This window comes from Hyperolius riggenbachi, chromosome 1, assembly GCF_040937935.1.
Source record: "Hyperolius riggenbachi isolate aHypRig1 chromosome 1, aHypRig1.pri, whole genome shotgun sequence".
NCBI lineage: Eukaryota > Metazoa > Chordata > Amphibia > Anura > Hyperoliidae > Hyperolius > Hyperolius riggenbachi.
This window is the reverse complement of record NC_090646.1, coordinates 685999579-686025735: the sequence shown is the minus strand read 5'-3', so window position 1 is coordinate 686025735 and position 26157 is coordinate 685999579. Positions and strand designations below refer to the sequence as shown.

The following is a 26157-nucleotide window of genomic DNA, read 5'->3' as shown; positions in this document are numbered from 1 at the left end:
ACCCCTAGGCAACTCTGACCACTGTCTAATCCACCTCATACCCACCTACAGGAGACACCTTGAGTCTTCCAAGCCAGTCTTCAAGACCGTAAGAAAGTGGACAGAGGATGCTAAGCTGCAGCTACAGGCCTGCTTTGATTGCACCGACTGGGAGGTCCTTCAAGCACCCTGCCTGGAAGAATGGACGGAGAACGTCATCTCCTACATCAGCTTCTGCGAGGAGTTGTGCATTCCCACAAAGACATTTAGGGTCTACCCTAACAACAAGCCTTGGTTTAATGGCAAGCTACGCCGGCTCCGGAAAATCAAGGAAGTAGCGCACAAGTCCGGCACACCGGAGGAGTTCAAGGCAGCCAGGTACACCCTTAAGCGCGAACTTGGTGCGGCAAAGAAGGACTACTCCAGTAAGTTAGGCCTCAGCCTTCGATCCAACAATGCACGGGAGGTCTGGCAAGGCCTCAGGGCAGCCACGAACTTCAAACCTGCTCCTCATCACGCTCCCCCGAGCCTTGCACTAGCTGAAAAACTAAACGAATTCTACTGTAGGTTTGAAAACCAACCCTCCACCATTGGCGACCACGGAGCCACCCCCAGGGCACCCCCCTCAACCACTTCCCCTAGCGAAGACAGGGCCCTCCCAGTACCGTTAGAAGTCCAAGCGACCGACGTTCTCGGGCACCTCCGGAAACTGAATCCAAGGAAAGCCTCTGGTCCAGACGGCGTGTCATCCATGTGCCTGAGAACATGCGCTAGCCAGCTAGCCCCTGTACTGACTGCCATTTTTCAGACCTCCTTGGCAAGGGGTAGAGTACCCTCCTGCCTCAAAAGGTCCACCATCATCCCTGTACCAAAAAAAACAGGGGACACGGACCTCAACAACTACAGACCCGTTGCCCTGACCCCTACTGTCATGAAGATCTTTGAAAAACTGGTCCTCAGACATCTGAAAGCCTCCACCGATGCTCTCCTAGATCCACTTCAATTTGCATATAGAGCAAACAGGTCCACAGAGGATGCCATCAACATCAGCCTGGAATTCATCATGGAACATCTGGACAGACCCAACACCTACGCTAGGATCCTCTTCTTAGACTTCAGCTCTGCCTTTAATACAATCAGTCCGGTCATCCTGCACAACAACTTAGCGCAACTCGGACTTGATCGAACTCTCTGCGATTGGATCAAAGACTTTCTCACAAACAGGACGCAACAGGTCAAACTCGGCAGCTGCCTCTCCCGAGTGAGGACCACAAACACTGGTGCCCCCCAAGGCTGCGTACTGTCCCCGATCCTTTTTTCCCTATATACGAACGGATGCACCTCAACTGCCGACTGTGTAAAGGTCATCAAATTTGCGGATGACACCACCGTACTAGGACTCATCAGGGGAGGGGATGAACGCTCCTACCACAGTGAGATCGAGCGCATCTGCAACTGGTGCAAGGATAACATGCTCGTCCTTAATGCTGCAAAGAGTGTCGAGCTGGTTGTGGATTTCAGGAAGCGCCCTCCCCCACTTAACCCGACCTTCATCGCAGGCACAGAGGTCACCAGAGTATCAAGTGTTCGGTTCTTGGGCACCACCATCACAAATGACTTGAGATGGAGAGAAAACACCACTAAATGCCAAAAGAAGGCTCAACAACGGCTGTTCTTCCTAAGACAGCTAAGGAAGTTTGGCATGCCGCAGGAGCTGATGTCAAGCTTCTACACTGCCACCATCGAGTCTATCCTGTGCTCCTCCATCATCGTGTGGTATGGCGGCGCCACCACAAGTGACAAGTACAGACTACATAGAGTATCAAGGCCGCAGAAAGAATTATCGGTACACCCTTGCCACCACTGGACCTCCTCCATGCTTCCAGGCTGAGAACAAGGGCAAATAGGATCACGCAAGACCCCCTCCACCCCGGCGGTCGCTTTTTCAACCGCATGCGCTCCGACCACCGCTATAGAGCTATTTCCACCAAAACCTCCAGACATAGAAACTCCTTTTTCCCCCAAGCAGTGTGCCTTCTGAACTCGAGCCATGCACACAGCAAAGCCAAATAGCAGGTCTGACACCCAGACCTAAATAGCCTGTAGGTACTCAACCTGGGGCGATTCTTCATTTCATTGTACTTGCACCTAGGACTTATTAACCAAATTGCAGGACCAGCTGCTACGTTCTATGTATGTTCATTTTGCACATGGACTCGTACTACTACGTTTTTCAATGCCTGCATCTGTTCCTCAATGCATTTCTGTATTGCTACTTGCTAGTTATGTTCTGTTGTTGTTGTTGTTGTTGTCGTACTATGCTCTATGCCAATGTGTACCACAAATAATTCCGGGTGCGCCAACCGCTGCACTTGGCGAAATAAATTGATTCTGATTCTGAGATAAAAATGGCAGATACGTAATACTCAAGGGAGTCCTCAAAGGCCAACATCTATGTATCATAAATAGCTATTCTCCCCCTGAAACTGCCTTTAACACTCTCCAACTCATAATGCGTAATATAAATATCTCTCTCAACACCCATCTAATCTGGTGCGGAGACTAATATGACATTAAATGACACTTTAGATAAATCAAACGCATCAGCTGACAAGTTGACTAAAAGAAAGAGAGCTCTTCTTAATTCACTATTACGATCAGAACTATTAACAGATGCTTGGAGGGAACTTTATGCCACCACCAGAAGATACATACTTCTCTCCACCTCATAATACCTACTCTAAAATAGACCACATATTAATCTCAACAGCACTAATTAAGGCGCTTATCTATATGCGACACATCCATGTATCCTGGTCAGACCATGACCTACTTCTTTTGAACTTAGATCTGAACTCTACTCTTAACCCTCCTGGCGGTTTAAAAAAATCCGCCAAGGGGCAGCAAAGTAGTGTTTTTTAATTTTTATTTTTTTTTCATGTAGAGAGACAAAGTCTATCTACATGATAGCCGCTGCTCAGCGGCATCCCCCCAGCCCCCCCCCCCCCCCCCCGATCGCCACCGGCGATCGGAGATCAGGAGATCCCGTTCAAAGAACGGGATCTCCTGGAGGGCTTCCCCCGTCGCCATGGCGACGGGCGGGATGACGTCACCGACGTCGTGACGTCAAAGGGGACACCCATCCACCCCACAGCACTGCCTGGCACTGATTGGCCAGGCAGCACACGGGGTCTGGGGGGGGGGCGGCCGCGGCGCGACGAATAGCGGCGCATTGGCGGGTAGTGGCGCCGATCGGATGCTACACGCAGCTAGCAAAGTGCTAGCTGCGTGTAGCAAAAAAAAAATTATGCAAATCGGCCCAGCGGGGCCTGAGCGGTGCCTCCCGGCGGCATAGCCCGTGCTCAGCACGGGCTTACCGCCAGAAGGTTAAAGTAAGGAAAACATGGAGACTAGATGAATCACTGCTGCTTGATCCCAACATCAAAGCTGATCTCACTGAACAATTAAATAATTTCTTTCTAGACAATAATACTGATGATGTCTCCCCTTTGTCCTGTTGGCTAGCTCATAAAGCTGTAATCAGGGGACGACTAATAAGGGCGGCTAGCTATAGAAAGAAAAAAGAATCAGAATCTCAAAAGAATCTGGAACACAGGCTGCATAGACTAATTTTAGTCAACCAACAGACTCCTTCAAACTACTTAGCTAAACAAATCCAGGATATTAGGCTCCAGCTCAATATTAACTTATCCAGACATGTAAGAAAGCCCTAAAATGGACCAAGGCAAAATGTTATAAATATATCAATAAGCCAGACTCCTGGCTTGCGAGAAAATTACGACAACAAGAGAGATTAAATGCTATACACAAAATCCAAACGCCCACCAGTCAACTCACCAGCGACCCTACCAGGCCTTTCATAGCTTTTACTCCAATCTATACAAAAGACCTGAGAGTGACTTCCTGGAGGATACAACAAAATACCTACGACAAAGTTTGCTCCCTGGACTTAATATAGACTCTATCAAAGCACTAAACTTGGCCATAACCACAGAGGAGGTGCTTGAGGTTATAAAACATTTAAAAAATGGGAAAGCTCCCGGCCCAGACGGCTACACCTCTGTGTACTACAAGAAATTTAGAGACATACTCGCAGACCCACTTACCCGCTCACTAAATTACTTAGCGAAGTCCAACCGCAAACCCCCGCTTGAGTTTTTAGAAGCCAGGATCACTCTTATACCCAAACCAGGAAAAGATCCCTTTCAAGTCAAAAATTACTAATTACTAAAAGTTACTAAACCTGGACTACAAAATCTTAACTACAATAATGGGGCAACGCCTTAACAAACTACTCCCTTCACCAGTGGGAGGGGACCAGGTGGGGTTTATCCCTAACAGACAAGCTTCAGACAACATAAGACGGACCTTGCTCTTAATTCAGCAAGCTAACAAAACTCAAAAACCCCTGGTAGTACTAAGTCTAGATATCGAAAAAGCATTCGATAGCCTCACCTGACCCTTCCTATTTGCTGTAACGAGAGTGGTGGGTGTCTCCGGTACCTTCCATAATCTCATTGAACAAATCTATTCTTCCCCCACAGCTACACTTAAAATACCTTGTGAAAACCCAGAGCCAATTTCTATATGCAGGGGCACTCGTCAGGGATGCCCCCTATCCCCAGCCCTTTTCGCACTAGCGATGGAACCCCTGGCCTCTCATATTAGGCGTGACCCTGGCATACAAGGGTATGACCTTGGCAGAATCCAACCCAAACTCAGCTTATTTGCTGATGACATACTGATGACAATTCAGCAACCCCAATCAACCATCCCAAATCTACTGGTAGCTCTAAAGAAATTTGAAAAAAAAATCAGGTCTTAAGATTAATATTGATAAAACTGAAATGATTTCATGTAATATACCAACCTCTGAAGCCAAAAATATTGCTGAACGCTTCGGCTTCCAGTTCCAACCGCATTTCCTTAAATACTTGGGAGTCAATATTTGCAATAAATTAGCAGATCTATATAAATGGAACTATGCCAAGGTCATACCTGAGCTACCGAAAGATTTACACACATGGCATACCTATAATCTTTCCTGGACAGGGCGCATTGCAGTGGTCAAAATGACGCTTCTACCAAGATTAACGTACTACTTCAGGGTCCTCCCTATCCCTATTATTAAACAAGACATCTCAATGCTCCAGAAACAAATATTCTCATTTATATGGGCACACAAAAGACCACGCATCCCAAAATCATGTATGCACTGGCATAAGTCATCAGGAGGACTTTCGGTTCCTAATTTAAATTTAAATTACATAGCATCCCAGCTAGCTCAAATTCCACTCATATATGCTGAACACAGAAGCCCAGTATGGGTAGAAATTGAAGATACAATACTCTCGCCCTTCTCATGGAAAGGCTCATTATGGGCCTCTGCCAGGGGACAAGGGAAATTACAACACATCTCACCTTCCATACACTATCATTATGGAATAAAAATCGATTCACCTATAAATTACAAGCGCAAACCCCTTCCCTACTTTGCATTCTGCATAACGCGGACTTCCCGAGTGGACTGGACCCCCAGGCTTTCTCTTGGTGGTCCAGAAAGGGCCTGGTTACACTTAAAAATCTTACTATTGATGGCAGAATACCCACACACCAACAGTTAATCGCAAAACATAATATTCCATCAACGGAAATATTCCGTCTATATCAGATATTGCATTATTTACGCACTTTCCCTAACAATGTATATGATCACCCAGTCACTCATTTTGAGGTAACATGTTCTAATGACCCATTCGAAAAAGGTCTAATATCCCTACTTTATGCACTCCAAAATCAGCCCCCAGAAGAAGATAAGCCTCCCTTTGTCATTAAATGGGAACAGGACCTAGATATCACCTTGACCATGGAGGACTGGCTAGAGTCCTTTGCAACCCTGGCTAGGGGTAGTCTATACAGCACTCATATAGAGGTCTCGCTTAGAGTCCTCCATAGAACCTATTATACCCCTGCCAGATTACATCAAATAGACTCTTCCCTTCCCAAGTCATGTTTCCGAGGCTGTGAAGCGGATGGTACTATACACCACATCTTTTGGTCATGCTCTAAAGCAGGGGTCCCCAACCTTTTCCGACCCAGGGACCACTTTCTGACCTAGTGGACAGTGTGGTGCACGGCTGGTTACCGGGTTTGGGCATAGCTAGCATAGTTGCCCCAGTATAGGGAGTGTAGTTGCCCCAGTATGGCTAGTACAGTTACCCCAGTATAGCTAGTATAGTGCCCAGTAAAGCTAATATAGTGCCCAGTATGACTAGTATAGTGCCCAGTATAGGTAGGTAGTGCCCCAGTGTAGCTAGTATAGTGCCCAGTATGGGTAGGTAGTGCCCTAGTATAGCTAGTAAAGTGCCCAGTATAGCTAGTATAGTGCCCCAGTATAGCTAGTATGCCCCAGTATAGGTAGTATAGTGCCCCAGTATAGTTAGTATGCCTCAGTATAGCTAGTATGCCCCAGTATAGCTAGTATAGTGCCCAGTATGGGTAGGTAGTGCCCCAGTATAGCTAGTAAAGTGCCCAGTATAGTTAGTATGCCCCAGTATAGTTAGTATGCCCCAGTATAGCTAGTATACTGCCCTAGTATAGCTAGTATAGTAAACTGTAAAAAAGAGGTTAGCGCTCCCAGCTATAAAATAACAATTATACAGCACCTGTTCGCCTCCTCTTCTCAAAAATAAACGTATACAATAAGAGGTAGCGCTCAAGGTGTCTATGTGTTCAACACAATAGCATGTGAGTACTCAGAAGTGGCAATAAAAGTTGACCTAAACACATTAAACTCTAAATTAAAGTCCTTGTGCCATTACACTAAAAGTCCAAGTGCTACAGCCCTAAAAGTGCGAGAGTGATGCTATAAAACTGGTTTTCTTCTCCACAGGGATGCAGTGTTCAACTTGTGTTTCTGCTTCTCATTAACATGCACAGACCTCCACCAACACCCTTTGTAGTCCACTCACCGCTGACCTAGACCAACCAATGGTCTATATACGCCTTGGGACCGTTCCCGGGTCGTCCCCCACCTCTCCAGCAAACACCTTCACAGATCAGCCTAGGCTCTTCACCAGTCTTGTCACCTCATCAAAAAAGAACTACCATAGCATAATACTGCTAAAAACACATTTATTGTAAAAAACGCAATTGCACTTACAGATTCCTCATAAAAACATTGCATGGAGTAATTTATAAGACGGGCTCTCCCCCGTTCAGATGGCCAGGCTGGCAGGCTCGTCCGCACGTCTATCCCCAAACACTTCCGCTGCGAACACGGATTGAAGAGACGCCGCACGTGTCCTCCTATCGCCGCTCACTGGCTTGCTCTGATCCGCTTCCGCATTGAACTCCGCTCTATCGATTTCGTCACACAGTGACTCATCAGGGGCCAGGAGTCCAATGCGTAGAGCGGATTGTTTTATGCCTGTTACGTATCCCGCGCATGCTCATTACCCTCCATAAGCCTGCAAGTCTGCCCCCATCTAGAGTCCATATCCGGAATTACATATTCCCATACAAATTCAATAGCTACCACCCTACCTCAACACATTGTATAAAACATCATCTCCATCTGTACATAAACTGGCAAAATCTCTACAACATCATAGATACATATTTACAGGGTATGTGCATAATATTGTTTCCTATATTTCCATAATGTATGGTTATTAAATCATAAACATTGCATACCATTTTATTCAGACCCATTACTGGGCACTATACTAGCTATACTGGGGCATACTAGCTATACTGGGGCACTATACTAGCCATACTGGGCCATACTAGCTATACTGGGGAACTATACTGGCTATACTGGGGCACTATACTAGCTATACTGGGCACTATACTAGCTATACTGGGACACTATACTAGCTATACTGGGGAACTATACTGGCTATACTGGGGCACTATACTAGCTATACTGGGGCACTATACTAGCTATACTGGGGCACTATACTAGCTTTACTGGGGCACTATACTAGCTATACTGGGGCACTATACTAGCTATACTGGGGCACTATACTGGGGCACTATACTAGCTATACTGGGGCACTATACTAGCTATACTGGGCACTATACTGGGGCACTATACTGGCTATACTGGGGCATACTAGCTATACTGGGGCATACTAGCTTTACTGGGGCACTATACTTGCTATACTGGGGCACTATACTAGCTATACTGGGGCACTATACTAGCTATACTGGGGCACTATACTGGGGCACTATACTAGCTATACTGGGGCACTATACTAGCTATACTGGGGCACTATACTGGGGCACTATACTGGCTATACTGGGGCATACTAGCTATACTGGGGCATACTAGCTTTACTGGGGCACTATACTAGCTATACTGGGGCACTATACTAGCTATACTGGGGCACTATACTGGCTATACTGGGGCCCAGTATAGCTAGTATAGTGCCCCAGTATAGCTAGTATACTGCCCTAGTATAGCTAGTATAGTGCCCCAGTATAGCTAGTATAGTGCCCCAGTAAAGCTAGTATAGTGCCCAGTATAGCTAGTATGCCCCAGTATAGCTAGTATAGTGTCCCAGTATAGCTAGTATAGTGCCCCAGTATAGCTAGTATAGTGCCCCAGTATAGCTAGTATAGTGCCCCAGTATAGCTAGTATAGTGCCCCAGTATAGCTAGTATAGTGCCCAGTATAGCTAGTATAGTGCCCCAGTATAGCTAGTATAGTGCCCCAGTATAGCTAGTATAGTGCCCCAGTATAGCTAGTATAGTGCCCCAGTATAGCTAGCATAGTGCCCCAGTATAGCTAGTATAGTGCCCCAGTATAGCTAGTATAGTGCCCCAGTATAGCTAGTATAGTGCCCAGTATAGCTAGTATGCCCCAGTATAGCTAGTATAGTGTCCCAGTATAGCTAGTATAGTGCCCCAGTATAGCTAGTATAGTGCCCCAGTATAGCTAGTATAGTATAGTCCTATATTTCCATAATGTATGGTTATTAAATCATAAACATTGCATACCATTTTATTCAGACCCATTACTGGGCACTATACTAGCTATACTGGGGCATACTAGCTATACTGGGGCACTATACTAGCCATACTGGGCCATACTAGCTATACTGGGGAACTATACTGGCTATACTGGGGCACTATACTAGCTATACTGGGCACTATACTAGCTATACTGGGACACTATACTAGCTATACTGGGGAACTATACTGGCTATACTGGGGCACTATACTAGCTATACTGGGGCACTATACTAGCTATACTGGGGCACTATACTAGCTTTACTGGGGCACTATACTAGCTATACTGGGGCACTATACTAGCTATACTGGGGCACTATACTGGGGCACTATACTAGCTATACTGGGGCACTATACTAGCTATACTGGGGCACTATACTAGCTATACTGGGCACTATACTGGGGCACTATACTGGCTATACTGGGGCATACTAGCTATACTGGGGCATACTAGCTTTACTGGGGCACTATACTTGCTATACTGGGGCACTATACTAGCTATACTGGGGCACTATACTAGCTATACTGGGGCACTATACTGGGGCACTATACTAGCTATACTGGGGCACTATACTACCTATACTGGGGCACTATACTGGGGCACTATACTGGCTATACTGGGGCATACTAGCTATACTGGGGCATACTAGCTTTACTGGGGCACTATACTAGCTATACTGGGGCACTATACTAGCTATACTGGGGCACTATACTGGCTATACTGGGGCCCAGTATAGCTAGTATAGTGCCCCAGTATAGCTAGTATACTGCCCTAGTATAGCTAGTATAGTGCCCCAGTATAGCTAGTATAGTGCCCCAGTAAAGCTAGTATAGTGCCCAGTATAGCTAGTATGCCCCAGTATAGCTAGTATAGTGTCCCAGTATAGCTAGTATAGTGCCCCAGTATAGCTAGTATAGTGCTCCAGTATAGCTAGTATAGTGCCCCAGTATAGCTAGTATAGTGCCCCAGTATAGCTAGTATAGTGCCCAGTATAGCTAGTATAGTGCCCCAGTATAGCTAGTATAGTGCCCCAGTATAGCTAGTATAGTGCCCCAGTATAGCTAGTATAGTGCCCCAGTATAGCTAGTATAGTGCCCCAGTATAGCTAGTATAGTGCCCCAGTATAGCTAGTATAGTGCCCCAGTATAGCTAGTATAGTGCCCAGTATAGCTAGTATGCCCCAGTATAGCTAGTATAGTGTCCCAGTATAGCTAGTATAGTGCCCCAGTATAGCTAGTATAGTGCCCCAGTATAGCTAGTATAGTGCCCCAGTATAGCTAGTATAGTGCCCCAGTATAGCTAGTATAGTGCCCCAGTATAGCTAGTATAGTGCCCAGTATAGCTAGTATAGTGCCCCAGTATAGCTAGTATAGTGCCCCAGTATAGCTAGTATAGTGCCCCAGTATAGCTAGTATAGTGCCCCAGTATAGCCAGTATAGCTAGTATAGTGCCCCAGTATAGCTAGTATAGTGCCCCAGTATAGCTAGTATACTGCCCTAGTATAGCTAGTATAGTGCCCCAGTATAGCTAGTATAGTGCCCCAGTAAAGCTAGTATAGTGCCCAGTATAGCTAGTATGCCCCAGTATAGCTAGTATAGTGTCCCAGTATAGCTAGTATAGTGCCCCAGTATAGCTAGTATAGTGCCCCAGTATAGCTAGTATAGTGCCCCAGTATAGCTAGTATAGTGCCCCAGTATAGCTAGTATAGTGCCCAGTATAGCTAGTATAGTGCCCCAGTATAGCTAGTATAGTGCCCCAGTATAGCTAGTATAGTGCCCCAGTATAGCTAGTATAGTGCCCCAGTATAGCTAGTATAGTGCCCCAGTATAGCTAGTATAGTGCCCCAGTATAGCTAGTATAGTGCCCAGTATAGCTAGTATGCCCCAGTATAGCTAGTATAGTGTCCCAGTATAGCTAGTATAGTGCCCCAGTATAGCTAGTATAGTGCCCCAGTATAGCTAGTATAGTGCCCAGTATAGCTAGTATAGTGCCCCAGTATAGCTAGTATAGTGCCCCAGTATAGCTAGTATAGTGCCCCAGTATAGCCAGTATAGCTAGTATAGTGCCCCAGTATAGCTAGTATAGTGCCCCAGTATAGCTAGTATAGTGCCCCAGTATAGCTAGTATAGTGCCCAGTATAGCTAGTATGCCCCAGTAAAGCTAGTATAGTGCCCAGTATAGCTAGTATGCCCCAGTATAGCCAGTATAGTGCCCCAGTATAGCTAGTATAGTGTCCCAGTATAGCTAGTATAGTGCCCAGTATAGCTAGTATAGTGCCCCAGTATAGCTAGTATAGTGCCCCAGTATAGCTAGTATAGTGCCCCAGTATAGCTAGTATAGTGCCCCAGTATAGCTAGTATAGTGCCCCAGTATAGCTAGTATAGTGTCCCAGTATAGCTAGTATAGTGCCCCAGTAAAGCTAGTATAGTGCCCCAGTATAGCTAGTATAGTGCCCCAGTAAAGCTAGTATAGTGCCCCAGTATAGCTAGTATGCCCCAGTATAGCCAGTATAGTGCCCCAGTATAGCTAGTATAGTGCCCCAGTATAGCTAGTATAGTGCCCCAGTATAGCTAGTATGCCCCAGTATAGCCAGTATAGTGCCCCAGTAAAGCTAGTATAGTGCCCCAGTAAAGCTTGTATAGTGCCCCAGTATAGCTAGTATAGTGCCCCAGTATAGCCAGTATAGTGCCCTATAGTGCCCCAGTATAGCTTGTATAGTGCCCCAGTATAGCTAGTATAGTGCCCCAGTATAGCTAGTATGCCCCAGTATAGCCAGTATAGTGCCCCAGTAAAGCTAGTATAGTGCCCCAGTAAAGCTTGTATAGTGCCCCAGTATAGCTAGTATAGTGCCCCAGTATAGCCAGTATAGTGCCCTATAGTGCCCCAGTATAGCTTGTATAGTGCCCCAGTATAGCTAGTATAGTGCCCCAGTATAGCTAGTATGCCCCAGTATAGCCAGTATAGTGCCCCAGTAAAGCTTGCATAGTGCCCCAGTATAGCTAGTATAGTGCCCCAGTATAGCCAGTATAGTGCCCCAGTATAGCTAGTATAGTGCCCCAGTATAGCTAGTATGCCCCAGTATAGCTAGTATGCCCCAGTATAGCTAGTATAGTGCCCCAGTATAGCCAGTATAGTGCCCCAGTATAGCCAGTATAGTGCCCCAGTATAGCTAGTATAGTGCCCCAGTATAGCTAGTATAGTGCCCCAGTATAGCTAGTATAGTGCCCAGTATAGCTAGTATAGTGCCCCAGTATAGCTAGTATAGTGCCCCAGTATAGCTTGTATAGTGCCCCAGTATAGCTAGTATAGTGCCCCAGTATAGCTAGTATAGTGCCCCAGTATAGCTAGTATGCCCCAGTATAGCCAGTATAGTGCCCCAGTAAAGCTTGTATAGTGCCCCAGTATAGCTAGTATAGTGCCCCAGTATAGCCAGTATAGTGCCCTATAGTGCCCCAGAGCCCACCCAGCACAGATCAGCTAAACAGCGCTGGTCCTTAAGGGGGGGTAAAGGGTGGGTCCTCAAGTGGTTAAATAAAGAGATTTTTGAAACCTAAACCCTGAGGAATGCCGCAGTCTATAAGATATTCCAACAAATCTGATCCCCATTGTGTTTCCCAGGCAATGTGATGTGTATTTGTATATGAAGGAGGGTTTCTGGAAGTTTATAACTGGAGCCCATCACATAAAGTATAGTTACCCTATCAGATGAGTTTATGGTCCTCAAAGTCTGGGCGTTAGGTTATGGGCTAATCACCCGTAAAATAAAAATGTTATGAAACTTCCAGTGAAGTCTCAGAAATCAGGATGGAATAATGGGGGAAAGATCCAGAAAACACAATGCAGACATTTGCCCTCCATATTCTAAGAATATGTTAATAAAGTTCTTGCCCTTTAGCTTGTTCTTTTATTTAATGATTAGTAATATAGCAAACACTACATTTTGATTGTGCGCAAACAAAAATGTGCCGCAAATGTTTGCGAAGCTTGCAACGTGCTAGAAACACCACATTTGCAGGGTATGTTAACCACTTGCCGACCGCCCACAGCCGATGGGCGGCGGCAAGGGCTGGGCCCAAACGACCGCAATACGCTCATCGGCGGCGGCGGGCGTGGTTATGCGGCGATCGCGTCATTCGTGACGCGATCAGCCACAGGCGACAGGCTCCGCCCTCTCGCGCTGTAACCCGCTGGCCGTTTGGAAGCGCCGGCGGGTTACTAGCGTGCAGATCGCCGCTGACAAGTGTATAATAGGCTTTGTAATGTATACAAAGCCTATTATACAGGCTGCCTCCTACCCTGGTGGTCCCAGTGTCCGAGGGACCACCAGGGAAGCCTGCAGCCACCCTAGTCTGCACCCAAGCACACTGATCTCCCCCCTCCCTCTGATCACCCACAACACCCCTCAGACCTGCCCACCCCCCAGACCCCTGTTTGCACCCAATCACCCCCCTAATCACTCATCAATCACTCCCTGTCACTATCTGTCAACGCTATTTTTTTTATTCCCTAAACTGTCCCCTGGGGACTCCTGATCACCCCACCCCTCAGATTCCCCCCCCCCCCCGTGTACTGTATGCATCTATCCCCCCTGTAATAACCCACTGATCACCTGTCAATCACCCATCAATCACCCCCTGTCACTGCCACCCATCAATCAGCCCCTAACCTGCCCCTTGCGGGCAATCTGATCACCCACCCACACCATCAGATCGCCTGCAGACCCGCCGTCAGATCACCTCCCAACTGCATTCTTTACATCTGTTCTCTCCTCTAAACACCCACTAATTACCCATCAATAACCCATCAATCACCCCCTGTCACCGCCCGCCTGTCACCACCTGTCACTGCTACCCATAGATTAGACCCCTATCTGCCCCTAGGGCACCCAATCACCCGCCCACACCCTCAGAACGCCCTCAGACCCCAGCCCTGATCACCTCGCCAGTGCATTGCTTGAATCTATTTCCCCCTCTAATCACACCTTGAGACAACCATCAATCACCTCCTGTCACCACCTGTCACCCCCTAGCACACCTACCCATCAGATCAGGCCCTAATTTGCCCCGTGTAGGCTCCTGATCACTCTGCCAGACCCTCAGATCCCCCTCAGACCCCCTTCCGATTACCTCCCCAGTGCATTGATTGCATCTATTTTCCCCTCTAACCACCCCCTGAGACACCCATCAATCACCTCCTGTCACCCCCCTAGCACTCCTATCCATCAGATCAGGCCCAATACAACCTGTCATCTAAAATACCACCCTGCTTATGACCGGTTCCACAAAATTCGCTCCCTCATAGACCTCCTGTCATCAAAATTTGCAGATGCTTACACCCCTGAACAGTCAGTTTGAGACATTTAGTTTCCAGACTACTCACGGTTTTGGGCCCGTAAAATGCCAGGGCAGTATAGGAACCCCACAAGTGACCCTATTTTAGAAAAAAGACACCCCAAGGTATTCTGTTAGGTGTATGATGAGTTCATAGAAGATTTTATTTTTTGTCAAAAGTTAGCGGAAATTGATTTGTATTGTTTTTTTCACAAAGTGTCATTTTTCACTAACTTGTGACAAAAAATAAAATCTTCTATGAACTCACCATACACCTAACGGAATACCTTGGGGTGTCTTCTTTCTAAAATGGGGTCACTTGTGGGGTTCCTATATTGCCCTGGCATTTTAGGGGCCCTAAACCGCGAGGAGTAGTCTAGAAAACAAATGCCTCAAAATGACCTGTGAATAGGACGATGGGCCCCTTAGCGCACCTAGGCTGCAAAAAAGTGCCACACGTGGTATCGCCGTACTCAGGAGAAGTAGTATAATGTGTTTTGGGGTGTATTTTTACACATACCCATGCTGGGTGGGAGAAATATCTCCGTAAATGGACAATTGTGTGTAAAAAAAATCAAAAATTTGTTATTTACAGAGATATTTCTCCCACCCAGCATGGGTATATGTAAAAATACACCACAAAACACATTATACTACTTCTTCTGAGCACGGCAGTACCACATGTGTGGCACTTTTTTGCAGCCTAACTGCACTAAAGGGCCCAAAGTCCGATGAGTACCTTTAGGATTTCACAGGTCATTTTGAGACATTTGGGTTCAAGACTACTCCTCACGGTTTAGGGCCCCTAAAATGCCAGGGCAGTATAGGAACCCCACAAGTGACCCCATTTTAGAAAGAAGACACCCCAAGTTATTCTGTTAGGTGTATGTCGAGTTCATAGAAGATTTTATTTTTTGTCACAAGTTAGTGGAAATTGATTTGTATTGTTTTTTTTTTTTTTTTTCACAAAGTGTCAATTTCCGCTAACTTGTCACACAATTGTCCATTTACAAAGATATTTCTCCCACCCAGCATGGGTATGTGTAAAAATACACCCCAAAACACATTATACTACTTCTCCTGAGTACGGCAATACCACATGTGTGGCACTATTTTGCAGCCTAACTGCGCTAAGGGGCCCAAAGTCCAATGAGCACCTTTAGGCTTTACAGGGGTGCTTACAATTTGGCACCCCCCAAAATGCCAGGACAGTAAACACACCCCACAAATGACCCCATTTTGGAAAGTAGACACTTCAAGGTATTCAGAGAGGAGCATAGTGAGTCCGTGGCAGATTTCTTTTTTTTTTTGTCGCAAGTTAGAAGAAATGGAAACTTTTTTTTTTTTGTCACAAAGTGTCATTTTCCGCTAACTTGTGACAAAAAATAAAATCTTCTATGAACTCACCATGCCTCTCAGTAAATACTTTGGGATGTCTTCTTTCCAAAATGGGGTCATTTGGGGGGTATTTATACTATCCTGGAATTTTAGCACCTCATGAAACATGACAGGTGGTCAGAAAAGTCAGAGATGCTTCAAAATGGGAAAATTCACTTTTGGCACCATAGTTTGTAAACGCTATAACTTTTACCCAAACCAATAAATATACACTGAATGGATTTTTTTTTTTTTATCAGACATGTAGCAGAATAAATTTGGACAAAAATGTATACAGAAATTTTACTTTATTTGAAAAACGTCAGCACAGAAAGTAAAAAAAAAATCATTTTTTTGTCAAAATTCATGTCTTTTTTGATGAATATAATAAAAACTGAATTTCGCAGCAGCAATCAAATAGCACCAAAAGAAAGCTGTATTAGTGACAAGAAAAGGAGGTAAAATTCATTTAGGTGGTAGGGTGTATGACCGAGCAATAAACCGTGAAAGCTGCTGTGGTCTGAATGGAGAAAAAGGCTCTGGTCCCTAAAGAGAGTCTGAAGCGAGAGCGTTTTGTCTGCACTGTTCTGATGAAGGGGACTCCTTATGGCCCCGAAACAATTGTTAACCTTAGTGTTGACATGATTCATTAAATTCTGCTCATTGAGAAGCTGGTGTGCTGACCAACCTTTCTACTACCTGAAGCGAGAATAAATCTCACTTCAGAGCTCATAGTTAGCAGGGGCATGTGTGCCCCTGCTAAAACGCCGCTATCCCGTGGCTAAACAGGGGTCCCTCACCCCCTGAAATACCCTCCGTGCAGCGGGGGATCTCTTCCGCATTATGGCAGGGCTAACCGCTGCAGCCCTGCTTCACGCGCGTCTATCAGCGTGTATCTCCGCCTCTCCCCCGCCCCTCTCAGTCTTCCTTCACTGAGAGGGGCGGGGGAGAGGCGGCGATGCGCCGCTGATAGACGCGCTGAGAGGCAGGGCTGCAGCCATTAGTTCTGCCTCACCAGCAGCAAAATCTACGACCAAGTTGGTTGTAGATTTTGCAAGGGGGGTTTTGGGGGGTAAGGGACCCCCGTTTAGCCGCGGTATAGTGGCGTTTTAGCAGGGGCACACATGCCCCTGCTAACTATGAGCTCTGAAGTGAGATTTATTCTCGCTTCAGTGTCTCTTTAAAGAGAATCTGTATTGTTAAAATCGCACAAAAGTAAACATACCAGTGCGTTAGGGGACATCTCCTATTACCCTCTGTCACAATTTCGCCGCTCCCCGCCACATTAAAAGTGGTTAAAAACAGTTTTAAAAAGTTTGTTTATAAACAAACAAAATGGCCACCAAAACAGGAAGTAGGTTGATGTACAGTATGTCCACACATAGAAAATACATCCATACACAAGCAGGCTGTATACAGCCTTCTTTTTGAATCTCGAGAGATCATTTGTGTTTCTTTCCCCCTGCATCTCTCATACACTGAAGTTTCAGGCTGCTCTTTTCTTCCTGCAAACAGCTTTGCCCTTGTCTGTAATTCTTCAGTATGTGAAAGCCCAGCCAGCTCAGAGGACGATTTATCCAGCTTGTAAAAGAGAAGAGAGCAGAGAGAAGCTGCACTAATCTAAATATCACACAGGCAGTGTGCATAGAGGGGCCTGGAAGGGGGAGTTCATAGCAGAACCACAACACTGAAGAACTTGGCAGCCTTCCAGACACAGGCGACAAGTCTGACAGGGGAAATATACATTGATTTATTACAGAGACTGTGATAGTACAAAGTGCTGCAGTAAGCCAGAACACATTAGAATAGCTTTTGGAACTTGTAGGATGATAAAAAACAGGATGCAATTTTTGTTACGGAGTCTCTTTAAGGGGCGAAAAGACTGTGGTCCTCAAGTGGTTAAAGAGGATGGAACAAGAGGCAAAAACAATAAAAAAGACCTTACAGTTTTAGAGAAAATCGATTTTAAACTTCTTGTTCTCAGTGTGGGAAATGTTTTAACTGCCTCCGATTTTAGCGCTTAATAGCAAAGCCCTGTATGTCCCAGAAACACCACATTTGCAGGGTATGTTAAGAAGGATAGTGGGAACAAGAGGAAACAAATAATTAAGAATAATAAAGGACTTTGCTCATTGTTCGGTTTTTATTTCATTGATTTTTTTTCTGGAAATGGGTAAGGGGTACTCTGTACCCCTATACTAATTTCTCCTGGGGGAGGGCGGGCATCTGGGGGTCCCCTTCTTAAAGGGGATTGACAGATGCTGCCACCTTCTCCTGGGGCACCAAAGGTGGGGAAGAGCCTCTTTTTTATGGATTGGACAAGGGCTCTGGGGGAGAGGGGGAGGCTTGGCCGCCGTTCCCCCCTGAACCCCCCCCCCATACCATGGACCATGCGGGTTGGTATAGCTCAGGTGCGAAGCCTGATGCGGCTGGGGCTCTGCATTTTGGCTATCCCGTGTTGCATGGGGGTCAAGGTGTTAAAGAGGCTCGGGAGGGGGGACCCTTTCCCACACTCTTAACATAAATATAAAAATATAACCACTTGAGGACCACAGTCTTTTCGCCCCTTAAGGACCAGAGCCTTTTTTTCCATTCAGACCACTGCAGCTTTCACGGTTTATTGCTCGGTCATACAACCTACCACCTAAATGAATTTTACCTCCTTTTCCTGTTACTAATACAGCTTTCTTTTGGTGCTATTGGATTGCTGCTGCGAGTTTTAGTTTTTATTTTATTCATCAAAAAAGTCATGAATTTTATCAAAAAAAATGACTTTTTTAACTTTCTGTGCTGACGTTTTTCAAATAAAGTAAAATTTCCTATACATTTGAGCTCGAAAGTTATTCTGCTACATGTCTTTGATATAAAAAAAAACATTCAGTGTATATTTATTGGATTGGGTAAAAGTTATAGCGTTTACAAGCTATGGTGCCAAAAGTGAATTTTCCCATTTTGAAGCATTTCCGACTTTTCTGCCCACCTGTCATGTTTCATGAGGTGCTAAAATTCCAGGATAGTATAAATACCCCCCAAATGACCCCATTTTGGAAAGAAGACATCCCAAAGTATTTACTGAGAGGCATGGTGAGAAGATTTTATTTTTTGTCACAAGTTAGCGGAAAATGACACTGAGACACAAAAAAAAAAAAGTTTCCATTTCTTCTAACTTGCGACAAAAAAAAATGAAATCGCCCACGGACTCACCATGCCCCTCTCTGAATACCTTGAAGTGTCTACTTTCCAAAATGGGGTCATTTGTGGGGTGTGTTCACTGTCCTGGCATTTTGGGGGGTGCGTAATTGTAAGCACCCCTGTAAAGCCTAAAGATGCTCAATGGACTTTGGGCCCCTTAGCGCAGTTAGGCTGCAAAAAAGTGCCACACATGTGGTTTTGCCGTACTCAGGAGAAGTAGTATAATGTGTTTTGGGGTGTATTTTTACACATACCCATGCTGGGTGGGAGAAATATCTCCGTAAATGATAATTTTTTTATTTTTTTTACACACAATTGTCTTTTTACAGAGATATTTCTCCCACCCAGCATGGGTATGTGTAAAAATACACCCCAAAACACATTATACTACTTCTCCTGAGTACGGCGATACCACATGTGTGGCACTTTTTTTCACCCTAACTGCGCTAAGGGGCCCAAAGTCCAATGAGTACCTTTAAGATTTCACAGGTCATTTTGCGACATTTGGTTTCAAGACTACTCCTCACGGTTTAGGGCCCCTAAAATGCTAGGGCAGTATAGGAACCCCACAAGTGACCCCATTTTAAAAAGAAGACACCCCAAGGTATTCTGTTAGGAGTATGGTGAGTTCATAGAAGATTATTTTTTTGTCACAAGTTAGCGGAAAATGACACTTTGTGAAAATAAAAATAATACAAATCAATTTCCGCTAACTTGTGACAAAAAATAAAATCTTTTATGAACTCATCATACACCTAAGAGAATACCTTGGGGTGTCTTTTTTCTAAAAAGGGGTCACTTGTGGGGCTCCTATACTGCCCTGGCATTTTACGGGCCCAAAACCGTGAGTAATCTGGAAACCAAATTTCTCAAAATGACTGTTCAGGGGTATAAACATCTGCAAATTTTGATGACAGGTGGTCTATGAAATTTTGTGGAACCGGTCATAAGCAGGGTGGCGTCTTAGATGACAGGTTGTATTAGGCCTGATCTGATGGATAGGAGTGCTAGGGGGGTGACAGGAGGTGATTGATGGGTTTCTCAGGGGGTGGTTAGAGGGGAAAATAGATGCAATCAATGCACTGGAGAGGTGATCGGAAGGGGGTCTGAGGGGGATCTGAGGGTTTGGCCGAGTGATCAGGAGCCCACACGGGGCAAATTAGGGCCTGATCTGATGGGTAGGTGTGCTAGGGGGTGACAGGAGGTGATTGATGGGTGTCTCAAGGTGTGATTAGAGGAGGGAAATAGATAAAAGCAATGCACTGGCGAGGTGATCAGGGCTGGGGTCTGAGGGCGTTCTGAGGGTGTGGGAGGGTGATTGGGTGCCCGCAAGGGGCAGATTAGGGTCTAATCTGATGGGTAACAGTGACAGGTGGTGATAGGGGGTGATTGATGGGTAATTAGTGGGTGTTTTGGGTAGAGAACAGATGTAAACACTGCACTTGGGAGGTGATCTGACATCGGATCTGCGGGCGATCTATTGGGTGGGTGGGTGATCAGATTGCCCGCAAGGGGCAGGTTAGGGGCTGATTGATGGGTGGCAGTGACAGGGGGTGATTGATGGGTGATTGACAGGTGATCAGTGGGTTATTACAGGGGGGATAGGCATACAGTACACAGGGGTGGTCTGGGGGGGGGACTGGGGAGAATCTAAGGGGTGGGGGGTGATCAGGAGGGAGCAGGGGGCAGTTTAGGGTTAAAAAAATAAAATATTGTTGACAGATAGTGACAGGGAGTGATTGATGGGTGATTAGGGGGGTGATTGGGTGCAAACAGTGGTCTGGGGGGGTGGGCAGGGGGGGTCTGAGGGGTACTGTGGGCGATCAGGGGGCAGGGAGGGGGGAGATCAGTGTGCTTGGGTGCAGACTAGGGTGGCTGCAGCCTGCCCTGGTGGTCCCTCGGACACTGGGACCACCAGGGCAGGAGGCAGCCAGTATAATAGGCTTTGTATACATTACAAAGCCTATTATACTCTGTACTTGCGGCGATCCGGGTGCTAGTAACCCGCCGGCGCTTCCGAACGGCCGGCCGGTTACAGCGCGAGAGGTGCGGAGCCAGTCGCTGGCGGCTGATCGCGTCATGAATGACGCGATCGCCGCATAACCACGCCCGCAGCCGCCCCCGCCGATGGGCGTATTGCGGTCGTTTGGGCCCAGACTTTGCCGCCGCCCATCGGCTGGGGGCGGTCCTTAAGTGGTTAATATACTATCTGTCATTTTTCTGCAGTAACTTTGCTACTTTTTTCCTCCTCCGCTTTTACATTATTATTGATTTTTTCAAAAACTATAAGGTCATTTTGAATTTTTTTTTCTTGTCCCCACTATCCTCCTTATGGGGCCTGACGTAATACCAATGTACGTCCAGCAGGTGGTGCTGCTGCTCTGACTGAATGTAGATGGTACGTCCTATTGATTTCTGGCTCCCTTCAGCGATCGCGTGCATCGGGAGTTAGTCTAAGTTGACATTACACAACTTAGTTACTATGTAGCAACCAGGAGCCAATTAGCGTGTCTCCTGTACCTGTGATCGATGTGAGTCTTGAAAACAGCCGTTCTGCCTGTCTCTCCCTGTCAGTGTGGCGATTTTCTGACCGGGAAAGACACACTGTGCTCCACAGAGCAATCAAGTAAAAAAAAATACATTTTAACCCTCTGATCCCATCTCCAGTGAACCCTTAGTGATATATATATATATATATATATATATATATATATATATATATATATATATATATATATATTCTATAATCTATCTTTGTTTACATAGATCTATATATCTGTATATGTATTGATCCATACATGTGTGTGAGTGTGTGTGTATGGCAAAAAGGAAGTACACCGTGCTGGAGGTGTATGAATTTCTCTGCCTGTCAGATGAAGATAATGGAGGAGAGTCGGACTCAGAGTTTGAGGATGCAGGCTCTGAATAGGAGCCTGCTGAGGACAGTGACACTTTGACGGCAGAGTCTGATGACGAGGGTCCAGGCCCTGACACCTCTATGGATGAGCCAACCATTAGTGGTTTGCAATAACATACCACCTCAGCAAACGACGCAGGGAGGGAAATACAAGACGACGGCGCACAGCTGCACCGGAGGAATTAATAAGTCCTGTGTGGTCACCCGCCAGTTTTGACCCACCCCTTATTCTTCCATTCACAGGCCAGCCAGGAATTGCAGTGGAGATCACTGATAATTCCCCAATAAAAGTCATGGAGCTGATTATATCAGACGACCTCCTTGGGTTAATTTTCCATCAGACAAATGTATTTGCGGAGGAATAAAATGCAGCTATGCAGAGCCCAAGCATTGGAAGCCCACCACCATTCCTGAGATTAAAAAAAAATGTAGGCCTTTTATTACATATGGGTATCATAAAAAACAATGTTAAGTCATATTGGTCCACACAAGCCATTCATCATATGCCTATTTATTCAAGCACCATGCTAAGGACCCATTTGTAACCATAATGAGGTTCCTTCATTTTAATGATAATACCCGACTGCACCTCAAGGTAGTCCAGAATATGACCGCCTGTACAAAATCCGCCCACTAATACATTTTTTATTAAGAAAATGTTCTGAAAGTGTACACACAAAAAAATCTCGCTGGATGAATCCCTTGTTCACTTTATTTGATAAACAAGCAATATATTCCATCAAAACGCAGCAGATATGGCATCAAGCTGTATAACATTTGTGAAAGTGCCACTGGTTACACGTGGGCATTTAGAATCTATGAGGGAAAAGATAGCCAGTTGGAGCCCCCTGGATGCCCACCTTATATGGGCACAAACGGCAAGGTATGAGGCTTAATTTCACCACTCCTGAACAACAGTTACCATCTTTACTTGAATAACTATTATACAAGCATACCACTGTTCAAACATCGTTTCAGTCAGAAGACCCTTGCCTGTGGCACACTGCGAACAAATCACAAGGGACTGCCCCAGAGCCTCATTAATAAGCACCTGGAAAAAGGAGAGACAGAGAACTTACGGAGTGAGGAAATGCTGCTGGTAAAGTACAAGGACAAAAGGGACATTTATGTACTGTCAACTTTACATACCCCAGCCATAACAACCAGAAGTGACAGCCAACAGAAACCAGAGTGCATTCACGATTATAACCAATACATGAGCGGTGTGAACCGAAATGACCAGATGATGAAATCGTATCTGGTCGCACAAAAATCTTTGCATTGGTACAAAAAAGTAGCCATTTATTTTATACAATTGGGCATATTCAATTCATTGTTACTATATAAAAAAGACCCAAGATACTGCATACCTATTTTTTCAGGAGTCAATTATTACCTCACTGCTGTCTGTCTCAGAGGAAGAAGCGCCAACACAGGCGTGAATGCTGTTGCCAGACTAAGGGGTAAACATTACCCTGTGTTTATTCCACCAACCAGTGGGAACAAATACCCCCAACAAAGATGCAGGATTTGTACTATTAAGTATGGTATCAGAAAGGACAGCCAATTTCACTGTACAAAGTGTCCTGAACAACCTGGGCTGTCTCTCAAAGATTGTTTCAAGATATACCATCCCTTATTGACGTTTTATTGTTGTTCATTTGTTCCAATGAATTGAGCAAAATCCTGGAAGATATAATATTTAATTTGATTTTTATTTTCCCATCAAATAATTTTCCCATTAATTGCTGTCAAATTACATGCTTGTCTTTTCCAGTGTAGGCCCGCATTCAATAACATCTACAGATACAGTAAAATTCCTGCCAAAATTACCTAATTTAGTAAACAACACCCCTTGAGGTATCTATCCATGGGTGCTTTGAAGTACTATAGAAATTAATCCCAAAAATGATCCAATCCTTCTGGAAAAAACAATATTAGATATGTGTGGCTAGATCAGGCATGGGCAAACTCGGCCCTCCAGCTGTTAAGGAACTACAAGTTCCACAATGCATTGCAGGAGTCTGACAGCCACAGTCATGACTCATAAAGGCAGAATAACATGTAGTTCCTTAACAGCTGGAGGGCCAAGTTTGCCCATGCCTGGGCTAGATTGTTTCTGTGGTGAAAAGCAGCCTCCAGAATAAGTTGACGCTAAACTGACTTGGCTAAAAAAAAATTAAAAATGACTTTTTCATTTTGTTGTCACCCATTAATCAATTTTTACCAATGATCTATACAGCCAAAATATTCAGCGCACCCATGGATAAATACCTCAGGGGGTGTGGTTTACTGAATGCAGACACTTGGGTGGGAATTTTACAGTATCTATACCTCAAACCTTTTCACACTGGAAAAGACAAACATGTAATCTCTGCTCTTTGAGACCTCAATGTGAAGACAGCTTTCAATGAAGTCTGAGATACAGAAACTGTAAAATCCCCATAAAAATTCCCAAATTCAGTAAAAACAAAACAAAAAAAAACTCCCTCTGAGTTATCTACCCATAAGTGCTTCACAAAGTGTAGATCATTAGTAAAAAATGATGAAACTGGTGACAACAAAATGAAAAAGTCATTTTTTTTTTGTCATTCAGATATGTCAAAATTAATTCAACCATTTCTTCTTCTGAATAAAATCATACCAGATGTGTGTGGATGTAATTGTTTCTGTGGTGAAAAACATTGTCCAGATAAAAGTTTCACTAAACTGACATTGTTTTGTTGTCATCTGTTTCATCAATTTTCTCCAATAATCTATGCCGTCAAATTTTGCAAAGCATTCATGGATAGATACCTCGGGGGTATAGTTTTCCTAATGGGGTCATTTCTGGTGGGAATTGGACAGTATCTTTACCTCAGACTTCAAAGAATGCGGCCTGTGCTGGAAAATACAAGCATGTGATTTCTGCTCTTAGAAAGGTCAATTACTGACTAAAAATTAAACTTTTTCTGGAAGCTGCCTTTCGCTACTGAAACAATGTCGGATGCCTTCAATATGTCAAATAACACACGCCAGGGCTGCCCCTTATCGCCCAACATTTTTGTTCTTTTGATGGAAACTTTGGCACAAAAAATAAGAACAACGACAGAAATACAGGGCATTTCTATTGGAAGCAACACTCATGTAATTAGCCTCTTTGCTGACGACGTAGCCTTGATAATCTCTAATCCTTTAGAATCACTTCCAAACCTCCTTAACGTAATAACCTCTTTCTCTGAAGCATCTTACTATAAATTAAACCAAACAAAATCATATATATTAGGCCTAAATATACCACCAAACCTTAAAGACTCCATTTTACAAAGATTTCCCTTCCCATGGGCAACTACAAAAGTACAATACCTAGGTATACATTTGACACCGAAGGCATCAGATATTTTTAAATATAACTTTGTACCATTGTTGGAAACCCTGAAAGTCGACTCACAAAACCTTATAAAATTCTCACTATCCTGGTCAGGCAGACTAAACTCTTTTAAAATGTTTCTACTTCCAAAAATACTCTACCTCTTTCGCACTCTACCAATACCCATTAAGAGGACATACTTTTTGGAATTAAGAAAAATTATCACAATTATCCAAATGTAATTCACACTGGGAACAACATATAAAAATCTTAACCAGATGGTATATAACACCTAGGAAACTAGCAACCTTCCCATCAAACACTTCCTCATTGTGTTGGAAATGTTCGCGTTTCACAGGCACTTTACTCCATATGCTCTGGGAGTGCCCAATAGTCTCAGACCTTTGGACCTCAGTAGAGCAACATATAAAACAGAAATGGGATCCTATGTTCCAATTAACACCCCAAATGGCACTACTCTGCATAGATATAGAAAAAACCAACCCGAGATACCGTATGCAAATTTGCCACTTACTCCTAGCCTCCCAATGCATAATATCCTCCAATTGGAAGTCCACGGATAAACTAGATTTTGCCAACCTTTTAACGACATTTAATCGCAATATTATAATGGAAAACTACTTAAGGCCAAATGGAGCCTTTACGGAATAGATAAGATACATAAATGAAACTACAGCCATATAGTAGCTGGACTCAATCAATAATTACAGAGTTATTATGAGTAGTAAGTGAGAACAATGGTTAAGATGCATTATGTTATGCTATGTATGTCTAATTAGTTTTGTTTGTTTCTGTTGTTACTAGACATACTATATTCACCCACACCTATCATATACAGGAAGATCCTGAATCTGACTCCCCATCCTAAGTAGACGCACTACATCACTCTGGAATGAGCACAAGAGCAATAGCACAGTATATCAGAAATGAGTATGATACAAGTAAATACATTAAC

General features: G+C 44.7%; 1 protein-coding gene across 3 annotated transcripts in view; it reads left to right on the top strand.

Moving 5' to 3' along the window:
* LOC137532599 (NACHT, LRR and PYD domains-containing protein 3-like) overlaps nt 1-26157 on the top strand; it is a 738694-nt gene that overhangs the window by 367339 nt on the left and 345198 nt on the right. The window lies entirely within an intron of this gene.